The sequence below is a fragment of the Muntiacus reevesi genome, chromosome 2 (genome assembly GCF_963930625.1).
Source record: "Muntiacus reevesi chromosome 2, mMunRee1.1, whole genome shotgun sequence".
NCBI classification, from domain to species: domain Eukaryota; kingdom Metazoa; phylum Chordata; class Mammalia; order Artiodactyla; family Cervidae; genus Muntiacus; species Muntiacus reevesi.
In genome coordinates, this window is record NC_089250.1 from 281344825 (window position 1) to 281362919 (window position 18095).

An 18095-nucleotide genomic window follows, 5' to 3' on the forward strand; every position below is an offset into this window, starting at 1 on the left:
CCATGGTTGCTATTACTGTTGGTAAAATGATACTCTCTTTGGTTGTTGTTATTTTTCAATAATTATTCACTTGGGTCTGAATCCTAATAGTGGTGGGAGGCCTCCTACTGATAATAGAATGATGAGAATAAGGGTTCTTATGATTGGTATTTTGTTGCATGTATGTGATAGTGATAATGTGGTGGTGGTGGAGTTGGTTATGAACATTCTGAATATGGTGGAAGTTAAGATAATATAACCAGGTTCAGTGGAGAAGGCAATGGCAACCCACTCCAGTACTCTTGCCTGGAATATCCCATGGATGGAGGAGCCTGGTAGGCTGCAGTCCATGGAGTTGCTAAGAGTCGAATATGACTGAGCAACTTCACTTTCACTTTTCACTTTCATGCATTGGAGAAGGAAATGGCAACCCACTCCAGTGTTCTTGCCTGGAGAATCCCATGGGCATCCTTTGTTCTGGAGGCTGCAGTCCCTGGGGTTGCAAAGAGTCAGACACGGCTGAGCGACTAAGCCCAGCACAGAATACACTATTAAATTAACTGATGGTGAAATTTGGTATAGCACAGACATGGGTGCAAGTTTTTGTCATGGTCATAGGATGAAGCCAGATGTTAGTAAAATGTATTGTATACCTTCTGGTACTCCAATGTGAAATGCAAATATTCCCAGTTTTATTCATAAGGCTATCATTATTAATATGGATGCTGTTGGATTGAATAGTTTTGTGACAGTCCATTGGCCTGAGAAAAATAAACAATGACAGCTATCATGAGTAATGTTGATGTGGTGGATTGTGTCAAGTATTTAGTTGATGCTTCTGTTACTCCTGGGTTGAAATTATTTATTATGATGGGGATCATGCCTAATATATTTCTTTCAAAGCCAAATAGATAAGTAATCAATTGAGATAATTATAATGACAATAAATCCTGAGACAATAGTTGATAGGATAATGATAAATGATGGGACTTGTTAGTACCGAAAGGGTATACATGATCATTTTTGGGGTACAGGCCCAGTAGTTTAATTAGCTGACCTTACTTATAGAATGTTGTGTAATTTGGTAGCACAAAGAACTTTGGATTCTTAGGGGTATGTTCAGTTCCTATAATTCTAGATATAAGAGGATTTAAATATCTATTATTTACTCTCTCAAAGTAACTCTAGTCAGACACATTTTTTATGCTTGTGGAAGAGTACTTGATAATAGGATGGATAAGGATATGTGTCATGTGCATAGGGCTTAGTGTTAGGGATTGAAAATATTTGAGAGTAAATGTATTCACTGGTCATATTGGAATCAGCGGTATAATTCTCAAATTGATAGGAAGGAGACTGTTAATGATAGTGATTTCGTTCAGTTCAGTTGCTCAGTCCTGTCCGACTCTTTGTGACCCCGTGGACTGCAGCATTCCAGGCCTCCCTATCCGTCACCAACTCCTGGTATCCACCCAAACCCATGTCCATTGAGTCGGTGATGCCATTTCACCATCTCATCCTTTGTCATCCCCTTCTCCTCCTGCCTTCAACGTGTCCCAGCTTCAGGGTCTTTTCAAATACGTCAGCTCTTCGCATCTGGTGGCCAAAGTATTAGGGTTTAAGCTTTAGCATCAGTCCTTCCAATGAATATTCAGGACTGATTTCCTTTAGCATGGACTGGTTGAATATCCTTGGAGTCCAAGGGATTCTCAAGACTTCTCCAACACCACAGTCAAAAGCATCCGTTCTTCAGCACTAAACTTTCTTTATAGTCCAACTTTCACATCTACACATGACTACTGGAAAAATCATAGCTTTAACTAGACAGATCTTTGTTGACAAATAATGTCTGTGCTTTTTAATATGCTGTCTAGGTTAGTCATAACTTTTCTTCCAAGGAGCAAGCCTATTTTAATTTCATGACTGCAGTCCCCATCTGCAGTGATTTTCAGTTCAGTTCAGTTCAGTTGTTCAGTCCTATATGACTCTTTGCGACCCCATGAACCGCAGCACACCAGGCCTCTTATCTATCACCAACTCCTGGAGTTTAGCCAAACACACGTCCATCGAGTCGGTGATGCCATCCAACCATCTCATAATCTGTTATCCCATTTTCCTCCTGCCCTCAGTCTTTCCCAGCATCAGGGTCTTTTCAAATGAGTCAGCTTTTCAGATCAGGTGGCCAAAGGATTGGAGTTTCAGCTTCAGCATCAGTCCTTGCAATGAACATTCAGGGCTGATCTCCTTTAGGATGGACTGGTTGGATCTCCTTGCAGTCCAAGGGACTCTCAAGAGTCTTCTCCAACACCACACTTCAAAGACATCCATTCTTCGGTGCTCAGCATTCTTTATAGTCCAACTCTCACATCCATACATGACTACCAGAAAAACCATAGCTTTGCCTAGATTGACCTTTGTTGGCAAAGTAATGTCACTGCTTTTTAATATGCTGCCTAGATGTGTCATAGTTTTTTTTTCCCAAATAATAAGCCTCTTTTAATTTCATGGCTGCAGTCACCATCTGTAGTGATTTTGGAGCCCACCAAAATAGTCTGTCACTGTTTCCACTGTCTTCCTATCTATTTGCCATGTAGTGATGGGACCAGGTGCCATGATCTTAGTTTTCTGAATGTTGAGTTTTAAGCCAGCTTTCTCACTCTCCTCTTTCACATTCATCAAGAGGCTCTTTAGTTCTACTTCACTTTCTGCCATAAGGGTTGTGTCATCTGCGTATCTGAGGTTTTTGATATTGCTCCTGGCAATCTCGATTCCAGTTTGTGCTTCCTCCAGCCCAGCATTTCTCATGATGTATTCTGCATATAAGTTAAATAAGCAGGGTGATAATATACAGCCTTGACATACTCCATTTTATGTTTGGAACCAGTCTATTGTTCTATGTCCAGGTCTAACTGTTGCTTCCTGACCTGCATACAGGTTTCTCAGGAGGCAGGTCAGGTGGCCTGGTATTCCCATCTCTTTCAGAATTTTCCATAGTTTATTGTGATCCACACAGTCAAAGGCTTTGGCATAGTCAATAAAACAGAAATAGATGTTTTTCTGGAACTCTCTTCCTTTTTTGATGATCCAGCGGATGTTGGCAATTTGATTTCTGGATCCTCTGTCTTTTTTAAAACCAGCTTGAACATCTGGAAGTTCACGGTTCATGTATTGCTGAAGCCTGGTGGACCCCCTCCCCTCCAAAAAAAAAAAAAATCTGTCACTGTTTCCGAGTTTTCCCATCTATTTGCAATGAAATGATGGGACTAGATGCCATAACTTTAGTTTTCTGATTGTTGAGTTTTATGTACACATTTCCCAAAGAGGGTGTTTGCTTTCACCAGTGCACTCGCTTGGCAGAACTCTATCAGCCTTTCCTTGCTTCACTCCGTGCTCCAAGGCCCAACCTGCCTGTTACTCCGGGTGTTTCTTGACTTTCTTCTTTTGCATTCCAGTCTTGCAGGTCTTCATAGAGCTGTCCAACTTCAGCCTCTTCAGCAACACTGGTCAGGGCGTAGCCTTGGATTACTGTGATATTGAATGGTTTGCCTTGGAAATGAATAGAAGTCCTTCTGTCGTTTTTGAGACTGCATCCAAGTACTGCATTTCAGACTCACTTGTTGACTATGATGGCTACTCCATTTCTTCTGAGGGACTCTTGCCCACAGTAGTAGATATAATGGTTTCAATAATACGTGAACTGTCAACATCAAAATGTTCATGGTGCTTTTAGAAAAGGTAGAGGAACCAGAGATCAGATTCCCAACATCCACTGGTCACTGAAAAAGCAAGAGAGTTCCAGAAAAATATCTATTTTTGCTGTATTGACTATGCCAAAACCTTTGACTGTGGATCACAATAAACTGTGGAAATTTCTGAAAGAGTTGGGAATGCCAGACCACCTGACCTGTCTCTTGAGAAGCCTGTATGCAGGTCAGGAAGCAACTGTTACAACTGGACATGGAACAACAGACTGGTTCCAAATTCGAAAGGAGCGTGTCAAGGCTGTATATTGTCAGCCTGCTTATTTAACTTATATGCAGAGTACATCATGAGAAATGCTGGGCTGGAGAAAGCACAAGCTGGAATCGAGATTGCTGGGAGCAATATAAATAACCTCAGAGAGGCGAATGACACCACCCTTATGGCAGAAAGTGAAGAACAAATAAAGAGCCTCTTGATGAAACTGAAAGAGGAGCATGAAAAAGCTTGCTTAAAGCTCAATATTTAGAGGAGAAGGTAATGGCACCCACTTCAGTACTCTGGCCTGAAAAATCCCACGATTGGAGAAACCTGGTAGGCTGCATGGGGTCACAAAGAGTCGGACAAGACTGAGCGACTTCACTTTCTGTTTTCACTTTCATTCATTGGAGAAGAAAATGGCAACCCACTCCAGTGTTCTTGCCTGGAGAATCCCAGGGATGGGGGAGCCTGGTAGGCTTTCGTCTATGGGGTTGCACAGAGCTAGACACGACTGAAGCGACTTAGCAGCAGCTGCAGCAACATTCAGAAAACTAAGATCATGGCATCTGGTCCCATCACTTCATGGCAAATAGATGGAGAAACAGTGTAAACAGTGGCTGACTTTATTTTCTTGTGCTCCAAAATCACTGCAGATGGTGATTGCAGCTATGAAATAAAATGACGGTTACTGCTGTTAAGAAAAGCTATGACCAACCTGGCCAGTGTGTTAAAAAGCAGAGACATCACTTTGCCAACAAAGATCTGTCTAGTCAAGGGTATTGTTTTTCCAGTAATCCTGCATGGATGTGAGAGTTGGACTATAAAGAAAGCTGAGTACCGAAGAATTGATTCTTTTGAACCGTGGTTTTGGAGACGACTCTGGAGAGTCCCTTGGACTGCAAGGAGATCCAACCAGTCCATCCTAAACATAATCAGTCCTGAAAGTTCATTGGAGGGACTGATTTTGAAGCTGAAACTCCCATACTTTGACCACCTGATGTGAAGAACTGACTCACTGGAAAAGACCCTGATGCTGGGAAAGATTGAAGGCAGGAGCAGAAGGGGACGACAGAGGATGAGATGGTTGGATGACATCACGACTCAATGGACATGAATTTGAGTAAACTCCGGGAGTTGGTGATGGACAGGGAGGCCTGGTGTGCTGGAGTCCATGGAGTTGCAAAGAGTCGGACACGACTGAACGACTGATCTGACTGACTGATGTTTCTCTCATATGCTGGAGAAGCAATTGCGTCACACTCGTGTGACTCTGAGGAGATACCCCACGTCCAGGGGCCAAGGAGAAGCCCCAGAAAGATGATACGAGGGGCGCAGTCACATTCAGAATCAAACCCCACACCTGCCAGAGACACTCAGGGGGCTCAAACGCACCCTGTGCAAACCAGGACCTAGACCCACACAGAGACTGAGACAGAACTGTGTCTGGGTGTGTCCCGAGGGATACGGGTCAGCAGGGGACTGCCGCAGGAACAGGGACTCTGGGGGCAGCAGACCTGGGTATGGCATAAGCCCTCTTGGAGAAGTTCACCGTTAACCCACCACAGAGCCGCCAGAACGTCCACAGGACTGGGGAAACAGACTCCTGGAGGGCACAGCAGAACCTAGTGCACACCAGGACCCAGGAGAAAGGAGCAGTGACCCGCAGGATGCTGACCAGGACGTGCCGTGAGTGTCCAGGGGTCTCTGCTGGAGGCGTGGGTTGGTGGTGGCCTGCTGCAGGGTTGGGGTGCTGATTGTAGCAGGGCCTGCATGGCATCTTTAGAAGGAGGTCGCCATTCTCTTCATCACCTCCACCATAGTTTGGCCTCAGGTCAAAAAACAGAGGGAACACAACCTCGCCCTTCAACAGAAAATTGGATTTCCATCAGAGGGCAGACAGACTGAAAACCACAATCACAGAAAACTAACCAATCTGATCACACGGAGCACAGCCTTGTCTAACTCAATGAAACTATGAACCATTCTGTGTAGAGCCAGCCAAGACGAGCGGGTCATGGTGGAGATTTCTGACAAAACATGGGCCACTGGAGAAGGGAATGGCAAACCACTTCAGTATTCTTGCTTTGAGAACCCCATGAGCAGTATGAAAAGGCAAAAAGATAGGACGGTGAAAGATAAGCTCCCCAGGTCGGTAGGTGCCCAATATGCTTCTAGAAATCAGTGGAGAAATAACTCGAAAAGAATGAAGAGAGGGAGCCAAAGGAAAAGCAACATCCAGTTGTGGATGTGACTGGTGATGTAAGTAAAGTCCGATGCTGTAAAGAGCAATATAGCATAGGAACCTGGAATGTTAGGTCCATGAATCAAGTCAAATTAGTGGTCAAACAGGAGATGGCAAGAGTAAACATTGATATTTCAGGAATCAGCAAAATAAAATGGACGAGAATGGGTGAATATAATTCAGTTGACCATTATGTCTTTTGGGCAAGAATTCCTTAGAAGAAATGGAGTAACCCTGATAGTCAACTAGAGTCTGATGCAGTACTTGGATGCAATCTCAAAAACAACAGAATGATCCCTGTTCATTTCCAAGGTGAACCATTCAATATCACAGTAATCCAAGTCTGTGCCCCAACCAATCAGGCTGAAGAGCTGAAATTGAATGGTTCTATGAGGACGTACAAGACCTGCAAGAACTAACACCCAAAAAGTTGTCCTTTTCATTAAAGGGGACTGGAGTGCAAACGTAGGAAATCAAGAAATATCTGGAGTAACGGGCAAATTTGACCTTGGAGTACAGAATGAAGCAGGGCAAACCCTAATAGAGTTTTGCCAAAAGAATGCTTTCACCATAGCAAACACCCTCTTCCAACAACACAAGAGAAAACTCTACACATGGCCATCACCAGATGGTCAATACCGAAATCAGGTTGATTATATTCTTTGCAGCCAAAGATGGAGAAGCTCTATACAGTCAGCAAAAAGAAGACTGGGAGCTGACTGTGACTCAGACCATGAACTCCTTATTGCCAAATTCAGACTTAAATAGACGAAAAATGGAAAAATCACTAGACCATTCAGGTATGACCAAAATCAAAACCCTTATGACTATATAGTGGAAGTGACAAATAGATAGAAGGTATTATATATGCTAGACAGAGTGCCTGAATAACTACGGATGGAGCTTTGTGGCATTGTATGGGAGTCAGTGATCAAGACCATCCCCCAAAAAAAGAAATGCAAAAAGGCAAAATGGATGTCTGAGGAGGCCTTACAAATAGCTCTGAAAAGAAGAGTAGTGAAAGGCAAAGGAGAAAAAGAAAGAGATACCCATTTGAATGCAGAGTTGCAAAGAAGAGCAAGGAGAGATAAGAAAGCCTTTCTCAGTGACCAGTGCAAAGAAATAGAGGAAAACAATAGAATAGGAAAGATTAGAGATCTCTCCAAGAAAATTCGAGATACCAAGTAAATATTTCATGCAAAGATGGGCACAATAAAGGACAGGAATGGTAGGGACCTAACAGAAGCAGAAGATATGAAGAAGAGATGGCAAGAATACACAGAAGAACTGTACGAAAAAGATCTTCCTGACCCAGATAATCACGATGGTATGATCACTCACCTAAAGCCAGACATCCTGGGATGTGAAATCAAGTGGGCCTTAGGAAGCATCGCTATGAACAAAGCTAGTGGAGGTGATGAAATTCCAGTTGAGCTATTTCAAGTCTTAAAATGATGATGCTGTGGTAGTGCTGCGCTCAGTGTTCCAGCCAATTTATAAAACTTAGGAGTGGCCACAAGACTGGAAAAGGTCAGTTTTCATTCCAATCCCAAAGAAAGACAATGCCAAAGAATGCTCAAACTACGGTACAGCTGCACTCATCTCACATGCCGGCAAGGTAATGCTCAAAATTCTCCAAGTCAGGCTTCAACAGAGCATGAACCATGAAGTTCTCGATGTTCAAGCTGGATTTAGAAAAGGGAGAGGAGCCAGAGATGAAATTGCCAACAGCCATTGGATCATTGAAAAAGCAAGAGAATTTCAGAAAAACATTTACTTCTGCTTTATTGATTATGCCAAAACTTTTGACTATGTGGATTACAACAAAGTGTGGAAAATTCTTCAAGAGATGGGAATACCAGACCACCTGACCTGCCTCGTGAGAAACCTGTACGCAGGTTAAGAAGCAACAGTTATAACTGGACATGGAATAACAGACTGGTTCCAAATAGGAAAAGGAGTACGTCAAGGCTGTATATTGTCACCCTGCTTATTTAACTTATACGCAGAGTACATCATGAGAAATGCTGGACTGGTTGAAGCACAAGCTGGAATCGAGATTGCTGGGAGAAATTTCAATAACCTCAAATACGCAGATGACACCACCTTTATGGCAGAAAGTGAAGAAGAACTAAAGAACCTCTTGATGAAATTGAAAGAGGAGAGTGAAAAAGTTGGCTTAAAACTCAACATTCAGAAAAGTAAGATCATGGCATCTGATCCTATCACTTCATGGCAAATAGTTGGGGAAACAGTGCAAAAGGGGCTCAAAAATAACTGCAGATGGTGATTGCAGCCATGAAATTAAAAGAAGCTTGCCCCTTGGAAGGAAAGTTATGCACAACCAAGACAGCATATTAAAAAGCAGAGACATCACTTTGCCAAAAAAGGTCCGTCTAATCAAGGCTATGTTTTTTTCGGTAGTCATGTATGGATGTGAGAGTTGGATTATAAAGAAAGCTGAGCACTGAAGAATTGATGCTTTTGAACTGTGGTTTGGAGAAGGCTCTTGAAGAGTCCCTTGGACTGCAAGTAGATCCAACCAGTCCATCTTAAAGGAGATCAGTCCTGAGTGTTCATTGGAAGGAGTCATGGTAAAGCTGAAACTAATACTTTGGCCCCCTGCTGCAAAGAGCTGACTCATTGGAAAAGACCCTGATGCTGGGAGGGATTGTTGGAAGGAGGAGAAGGGAACAGCAAAGAATGAGATGGTTGGATAGCATCACCAACTCAATGGACATGAGTTTGCGTAAACTCCGGGAGCTGGTGATGGATGAGGAGGCCTGGTGTGCTGAGGTTCATGGGTTCGCAAAAAATTGGTCACGACTGAGCAACTGAACTGAGCTGAGAATAAAGATTTGTTGTAAGTGTCATGCACTGAAGCTAAGTAAGAATCATGCTGTTGTTTTAATAAAAGCTGTATCAGCATAGGATTTGGAGAAGGCAATGGCACCCCACTCTAGGACTCTTGCCTGGAAAATCCTATGAATGGAGGAGCCTGGTAAGCTGTGGTCCATGGGGTCGCGAACAATCAGACATGATGGAGTGACTTCACTTTCACTTTTCACTTTCATGCATTGGAGAAGGAAATGGCAACCCACTCCAGTCTGGCCTCTGGTAGAGTTTCTGCTCCCCAAGGACTGGGGATATTGTCTGTCTCCTCACGGTTGTCCCGTGCCTGGAACACGACCTGACCAGAGGCAGGTGCTAAGCAAATATCTGTAAATGAGTGGACGGTCCGAGTGTGGAGATGCACAGGACAGGCGGCGTCAGGCTGCAGAGTGGGGGTTAAGTAGATTAGGAGGCCGAGCCGGGAGAGAGGCGTACAGGATTTCTGAGTCCGGACTCCCAGCCCCTTGGGCTCAGCTCCACCCAAGCCCGTCTGTTCCCCAGATACCCTGTTTTCTACGGCACATTCCCTCTGTCCTTCACTCACCTGTATGTCCTGCCCTGCATGACTTAACAGCAGCTCCAAGGCTGCTCCTACCAGCTGTACCTGAAGCCTCTTTATGCTGAAACTGGGATCCCAAGGGCGCCCCCTGAGAGGGGGCCCCTTCCCTGCCCGGGGCCGGGTGCACCTTGTCTGTGCCGTGGGCTCTGCTCTCTGCAGTTGTCTGCCTGATCGGGTCTCTGCCTGACCCAGGGCCGGGAGTGCTCATGGGTCGGTGTGTCCCCGCTGAGTCTAGCAATCCGCCAGACCGAGTCCTGCTGGCCTGCATCGTGACACTACAATTTACTGGTGACATGGGTCCCACCCTGGAGCACCGCTGACAACGTGCCCACTGGTCTCAGCTAGACCTCGCTGTTGGGCCGGGAGCCAGATGGTCAGTGCTGTTGGTGGCTGTGGGCATGGCTGCCATCACAAGCCTTCTCCTTGGGGCTCAGCGGCTGAGCCGTCAGGGTGTGTGCAGAATGCTCTGCAGACCTGCACAGGGGGTCAGCGCTGGGCCTCAGCCAGAGAGCGGAGACACCGACGTGGGGCGTGCCCTCCATTAGGACACTTTCCGGCCTCCTGGGCTGTTTTGTTCCACCTTCGAGGAACGGGCGGAGCTGCTGCGCTCATTCTGCCCACCCGCTCCAGAGCTGCCCTCACAGACCTCCCCTGCATTGGGATCCGACCAGTACATTCCTGGTCCCAGCACCAAGCCAGGGCGCCCCGGGGCCCCGTCAGTTAAGGGGTCAGGGGAAGCAGAGCCGCTTTGTTTTGAGCTGGAGGGGATTCGTGTGGGTAGATCTCTCATTTCCTCCAGCGACACTTGTGCCTCACGGCGCCCAGGGCTCCCAGCCAGCCTGTGGGCCGCCGTGGGACCCCGTCTGCTGTCGGCCCCTCTTCTGACTGGTTGGTCCATGTTCTGACTGCTCGGGGCTTGGTGCTCCTGGGTTGAGTGTCTATTGTAATTGGCTAGGGTCTGTTCTTTTTTTTTTTTAACCAGTATTTTTTTTTTTTCTTTGAACTATGGCTGGCTTACAATGTGTTAATTTCTGCTGCACTGCTCAGGGATACACTTGTACACATATATACAATCTTTTTAAAAATATTCTTTTATAGTTTATCATTGGATACTGAATATGGTTCTCTGCTATGCAGCAGGGCCTTCTTTATCCATTCTACTTATGAAAGCTACATCTGCTGACCACAGCCTCCCACTCCGTCCCTCCACTGCCCCTCCTTCTCGGAGAGCGCCAGTCTGTCCCCTCTGTCCCCAAGTCCATTTCTGTTTCATGTGTGTGTGCTCGGGTGTTCAGTTGGGTCTGACGCTTTGTGACCCAATGGACTGTAGCCCACCAGGCTCTTCTGTCCATGGGATTCTCCAGGTGAAAATTCACCGCTGGGTGAGTGCATGCCTGTGGTCACTCTGGTCTGTCACAGACCTATCAGAGGCTGTCTGCTGAGTGAATGCATGCTTGTGGTCACTCTGACCTGTCTCAGACCTCTCAGAGGCCATCCACCAGGTGAGTGCAAGCTCGTGGTCACTATGGCCTGTCACAGACCTCTCAAAAGCCATCTGCTGGGTGAGTGAAGGCAACTGGTCACTCTGGTCTGTCACAGACCTGATAGAGGCTGTCTGCTGTGAGTACAGGCTCATGGTTGCTTTAGTCTGTCACAGACCTCTCAGAAGCCATCTGCTGGGTGAGTGCAGGCTCGTGGTCACTCTGACCTGTGTCAGACCTCTCAGAGGCCATCTGCTGGGTGAGTGCAGGCTCATGGTCACTCTGGCCTGTCACAGACCTTTCAGAGGCCGTCCACCAGGTAAGTGCAGGCTCGTGGTTACTCTGGTCTGTCACAGACCTATCAGAGGCCATCCGCTTGTTGAGTGCAGGCTCGTGGTCACTATGGCCTGTCACAGACCTCTCAAAAGCCATCTGCAGGGTGAGTGCAGGCTCGTGGTCACTATGCTCTGTCACAAACCTCTCAGAGCCTGTCCGCCGTGTGTGTTCAGGCTTGTGGTCACTCTGGCCTGTCACAGACCTTTCAGAGGCTGTCCGCTGGATGAGTGCAGGCTCGTGGTCACTCTGGTGCACAGTTTCCACAGGCCTGTCGAGAGGCACCATGTGGCTGCCCCAGCTAGGGGCCACTTATTGCACTCTTGCTGCCCCGAAGTTATGTCTGGAGAAGGCTAATCCCAATGAGAAACTACTTTCAGACTTCAGCTCACATCCCAGGAACTAGTCTTCCAGCCTTAACAGGTCACTCGGGGTTTCCTGTGTTAGTGCTCACAGCTAACAACCCCTAGAGAGTGGCCCGTATCTGGGGACACATGTCCTCTGCTGCTAAAAGTGACATTAGACTGTGTTCCCAGGGATGGACCACAAGGGGTGATGGGAGAACGTCTGCCCTACATGATTGGAGGCACTGTGCCCCCAGCCCCTGCCTTCTCCCCACTCAGGTACGGAATGTGGGATAGCCGGAGGGGGAAGCTGGGTCCCCAGTGAGACCCTCTCAACAGAGCTGGGCCTGTGTCAGGCTTGGAGGGTGTGACCGAGAGTTTGCTGGACAGGACGGCACATTTAGAGGGCTTCCTGCAGTGCAGGTTTCAGGGCTAGATAGCAGCTAAGTGCAGAGCATGGTGGCTGAGCTGATGGCTGTGGATCCTGCAGGCTGAACGCTGAGCCCTGAACGTTGGAAGGTTGTCTGGAGTCACAGGACCTGCTTGCTCTCTCTTCTGAGATGATCTCAATGGGGACCCAGGTTCCCCCCCCCACACACACACACTGTCTAGAAGCAATCAAATTAAAGCCACTTCTCATGGTGAACCTTGAGGAAATTCAGGAAAGAAAAGAATACCTGCTTTCCAGCAGCCATCAGGCTGCAGCCATTCCCCACTGTGATCCCTGAGGAAACTCAGGAAAGAAAAGAATACCTGCTTTCCAGCAGCCATCAGACTACAGCCAGTCCCCACTGTGAGCCTCGAGGAAACTCAGGAAGGAGAAGACAGGATGCTGCTCCCAGGTGATATGGTGTGTGTCAAAGGGATGATTCCAGTGAGATGGCTGGTGCATCTTCCCACACACAGAAAAGTGCTAAGTTCCTTAACTTTAGATGCTGTCCCCTGGTTTTGAAGTCCTAAAAGATGTGTAATGAATAAAGCAACTCTCAACACCTGTATTATAATATTATTATGTCTGTACATAGGAAGTAGAGACTTTCCAAAGAACGACAGAAGACAAATCTCAACTTTCAGCGCACTGGCACCAGTGGTGGGCGCTCCCCAAAAGGTGCAACTAGTGGAGCAATTAGAACACTCGTCACCCTTTTCCCATGAGATTGTGGAATGGACGCTGACACTGGGGAATTGTTACGGGGAAGAACAATATCTGACTCTATGTTGAATGTTTTACTTTAACCTTTGCTTCCTGTTGGTCTTTTTGCTACAGAGATGCTGTCCATACCTAATGGCCTGCCTCAGGAAACCCCGCCCCTCTGCCTCTGTCCAGAACCTGTCCACCTGTGGATGACTACAGCAGGGAGAATGTAACACATCTCCTCCCGAGGCTGGCCATTCCAGATATTTGCCAGATTAATGGCCTTTTTAATTTATTTCCTCACCTCCCAGCTCTGTGTTGTATCAAAGACACTGGCAAATAGACCCTGACAAGATGGTTTCTTCGAGATATAAGTCTGCTATCTTCTCAATCTGCTGGCTTTCCAAGTAAAGTCATATTCCTTGCCTCAGCACCTCGCCTCTGATTTATCGGCCTGTTGGGAGGCATGCAGAGTGAGCTTGGACTTGGTAACTACACCACATGCCTCGAAGTCAAAAAATCAAAACATAAAATTGAAGCAATATTGTAGCAGATTTAATAAAGACTATGAAAATGGACCATATAAAAAGATCTGAAACCAAAAACCAAAAGGAGCACAGTGGATGTCTGAAATATTTAGAAAGGAGTTCGTGCCCCTCTTGCCCATACCCCCTGAAGCCACACTGGACATTTAGGACCTGTCCATTCAGGACACCCTCTCCAGACCCCAGCTGGAGGTGCTCTGCCCCCAGTGCCCACCTGGGTCTCAGGAGGTGGCAGGGACCGACCCTGGGGGATCTCCTCTCTGGTCCAGGGGGGCATCACACCAGCCACCCTGTCTCCCTGCCCATAATAAATAAGGAGGGTTGTCAGCGCCTGGGTGAGTGATGCTGTGGGCACCTGGACTGCCTCGTCCTTGCGAGATTTCGTGTGAAGACAACACAGAAGGCGAACCAGCCAAGAGGGATCCAGGCAGCAGTGAACCCCTCTTTACAGGGACCCTGTGAGACCCAAGACTCACTCTGCCCACCCTGCTCCGACTTTTGGGAACTGGCCTGTGTCATTCTCTGGGCAGGAGGAGGGAAGGACAACTCGGTCTCTCTTCCACCTCCTGAGACCCAGGTCGCCATCTGGGGTCCAGAGAGGGTGTCCTGAATGCACAGGGCCTAACCGTTCAGTGAGGCCGGCCCTCGTCCACAGTGCACTGACCCGCTGCAGGTTCTCGGGTTCCCTGGCATCCAGCTCCCCCGTCGCCAACCCCAGCTTGGTGTCCTGGGAGCCCCTCACTGGCCGGCACTCCGCAGGTGAAAGCTGCATGCCCAGCGAGAAGGAGGAGAAGCCGGTGGGGCAGGGGCCCAGCATGGAGTGTCCAAGGCCCTTCTGCTCCCCCAGGAACACCCAGCCCCGCCTGCCGTGGCCTTTCTCCTCTTCAGTATGTCTCTTTGTGGCTGATGTTGCCAAACACCTTCCTCTGGAACAGAAGGCTCCATGACCATGGAAGGGGTGGAGATGAGGAGGCGCTGTAGCCCTAAACCCAGAGAGCTTCAGAACTAGCTTCCCTGAGCCCTGAATGTACTGCCTGTTACATCTGTACCAACCGAGGCCGAGATCCAGGCAGATTCTCTGTGGAAACACTTTCCATGTCCAATGAGAGAACCAAACTAGGCCAAGATCTGGGCAGATTCTCTGTGGAAACACTTTTCTGTCCAACAAGCGAGGACTTGTTAACCCCCAACTGAACCCCAAGACGTGGGATGTGCGTAACTCTGGAGACTGAAGGGAATGTGTTTGAGAGGCTTCTTCCCGGGCGGCTCCCTGAGGTTCCTGGAGTTACTGGACCCAGAGGGGGAGCACTCTTGCTTCTCTCCTCACTGCAGGCCAGACGGTGCCCCCAACCGCACAGCCCTGCTCCCCTGCCTCCCTGAGTTCAACAGAAACCCCCCGGTCATGAGGCCAAAGCTCAGTCTTCTTGGTGAGTAGAGCAAAGGCCAGTGGGAAGGGGGGTTGAGGCTGAAAGGTTTTTTGTAGAAGAAAGACACGGACGTGTGTTCCCGTGTGTGGTGGCCGGATGCTGCAGTAATTGATGTTCCCCACACATTTATGGGTGGGTTTTACTTTCTGTATTTTCTAAATTTCTTCTTTCTTAAACAGTTGCATATTATGAGAAAATTTTGCAATGAACCATGAGCACTTGCAAAATAAGATCTTTTGTTTTTTTCTTTTCCTAAAATGTTGCAGTTTTCTATGTTGACAGATGAACAGCCTCCTACTTTTAAGTATTCATTTAGTTGGCTGCGCTGGGTCTTAGCTGTGGCATGCAGGGCCTTCAGTTGCAGCATGTGGGAAATAGTGCCCTGGCCAGGGATTGAACATGGCCTCCTGTGTTGGGAGCTCAGAGTCCTAGCCTCTGGATCAGCAGAGAATGCTGCGATCTCCTACTTAAAAAAAGGTTGTTTATTTATTTTTGGCTGTGCTGGGTCTTCGCTGTTGTGCGAGCTTTTCTCTGGTTGTAGGGCGTGGGGGCTGCTCTCTCGTTTCTGTGCTGAACTTCTCCCTATGGTGGCTGCTCTGGTTGGGAAGCAGAGACTCTAGGATCTTGGGGTGCAGTAGTTGTGAACGGACTTAGTTGCTCCACGGCACGTGGGGTCTTCCCAGATCAGGGATTGAACCTGTGTCTCCACGGGTGTGGTCGACCTTAAGAACACCACGGACTTCACTCTGTGTTGGAGCTAGGTTCCGGGTCTCAGCAAGCGTGGCTTCCTGGTGCTGTCCCCACCCTAACTCACCCAGGGTGGGGGGCTTTGTGTCCACCTTGTCCCCTCGTGCAGCCTGGTCACCCCGGGACCCGTGCTGTGTGAGCATCTGCTCTGCTCACAGCGCACCCCGGGGTCCATCAGACTTCACTCATGAAAGGGAAGTGTAAGGATGAACTATTCCATGGTTAAGAATTTCAAGGTCGCGACAGCGTTGACCAGAGAGCTCGGGCACATGTACGAGGCCCATGCATAGAGAAGCCGCGGTGTGGGCTTCAAGGACCCTCCGTGTGGGGGTGGGATGGGGGCCGGACGGGGATTTCCAGCAAACGCGGCTCCAGGTCTATTCTTGTCAGGGGGACGACTGTGTCCCTGCCTGTCTGTGGAGGGGCCCTGGGGCTGCCCAGCTCAGCAGGAACGGCAGGGGTGGGAAGGAAGGTCCCCCTCCTTTAGCATCCCTGACCTCACACCGCCTCATCAGGGCATCCTAGTGCCTGAACGGCCCCTTCCTCATCTATCTGAGTACTTGGAAGGTGTCAGGGCTGGAGGACATGCAGAAAACAAATTCTGTAAAGCAATTATCCTTCTATTAAAAATAAAAAAAAGATTAAAGAAAAAAACACAAAGGGCAGCAAAAGTGGGCTTGCGTTCTCAGCCAACCTCTGCCAGTTTCCGCCTGTGCTTATGCATCAGACAAAAAGGCTGGTGCTTCCACCCTGTATCACAGATGAGAATACAGACACAGAGAGGTTGAGCGTGTTGCCCCAGCTCATGCAGCTACTTGTGGCAGGGCTGAGACCTGGACCCCTGTGGTCGAATCTGGAGTCCAGATGCTGTGATGACCCCGAGGGAGCGGCAGAGACCAGACGGCCCATGCTGAGTTAGGCGCGCGCGCACACACACACGTGCACGTGGCCTTCACCTTTGCGGCTACAGAAGTCAGAGGGAACCAGAGGGCCACCAGGAGAGGCCAAAGGAGAGCCGGGGTCTATAAGGAGGAGAGGCCCCACTTCCCAAGAGGCCGGGGAATTCCCTTCCTTGGTGAGTCTGACTCCACTCTGCATTCCTCTCCCTGGACCCAGGATTGACTGTCCAGTGACCTAACTGAGTTGGCTCCAGAATTATGCCTTCCCAGGGGTTCAGCTAACTGGACTCCACTGCTGTCAGTGATAAGGGGGGAATGAGTACATAGTCTGCGCTTCAGATTTGTGTGGGGACAAAATTTATTAGAAGAGGAGTACTAAGTAACCATGAAGGCAATTGGCATGAACATCTCCAGAACACTTAAGAAACCCTCTGGTCTTTAACTACTTCCTCTCCTGTCATGAAAGTGGAAGGTCTATTTAACAAATAATTCTGTGCTTATCACACTGTTTCTTTAAAATATTTATTATATATTTATTTTTTTGGCTCGGCTGTGTCTTAGTTGCAGCATGTGGGAGCTAGTTCCCCAAGCAAGTATTGAACGTGGGTCTCTGCATTGGAGTTTTGACCCCTGGACAACCTGGGAATTCTCTCCTCATACTCGTGGGGACAGTAACGGGTCACAGGCCTCCTCTGAGGCCCCCTGAGAGCTGAGGCATGGGGTGGCTGCAGAAATCCTCCTGTGGCTAAGGTGTGGTTTGTTGCTCATGACTCACTCACACTCCCTGCAAACATAGGTCTACTCCCCTGTGTGTGTCCTCTGGTGTTTGATGAGGGCGGACTTTTGACTGAAGCTTCGCCCACACTCTCTGCAAACATAGGGCTTCTCCCCTGTGTGTGTCCTCTGGTGTCTGATGAGGGTGGACATCTGACTGAAGCTTTGCCCACACTCCCTGCAAACATAGGGCTTCTCCCCTGTGTGTGTCCTCTGGTGTGTGATGAGGACTGGCTTATGACGGAAGCTTCGCCCACACTCCCCGCAAACATAGGGCTTCTCCGCTGTGTGTGTCCTCTGGTGTCTGATGAGGACTGGTTTATGACGGAAGCTTTGCCCACACTCCCCGCAAACATAGGGCTTCTCCCCTGTGTGTGTCCTCTTGTGTGAGATGAGATTTGACTTATCACTGAAGCTTCGCCCACACTCCCCGCAAACATAGGGCTTATCCCCTGTGTGTGTCCTCTGGTGTCTGATGAGGGCTGACTTCTGACGGAAGCTTCGCCCACACTCCCCGCAAGCATAGGGCTTCTCCCCTGTGTGTGTCCTCTCGTGTGTGCTGAGACTTGACCTGTCCTTGGAGCCTTGCCCACACTCTCCGTATGTGACCCTCATAATCCCTGAGACCCCTGCCCCCGTGAGCAATGTTCCTCTGTCCTCTGAATTCAGTTTTTGGCTTGTGCTGGGCTCGACTGTCATTCTCTCATGCACCCCAGAACCCCCCATTTGCCCTCCGGGTGAGAAGGAAAAGACCCTTGAAATCCTCTTCAGCCTTACG

General features: G+C 48.4%; 1 pseudogene; it reads right to left on the minus strand.

Moving 5' to 3' along the window:
- Positions 1-17314: 17314 nt before the first annotated feature.
- The window catches only part of LOC136161842 (histone-lysine N-methyltransferase PRDM9-like), a 59819-nt pseudogene continuing 59038 nt past the window's right edge, over positions 17315-18095 (minus strand).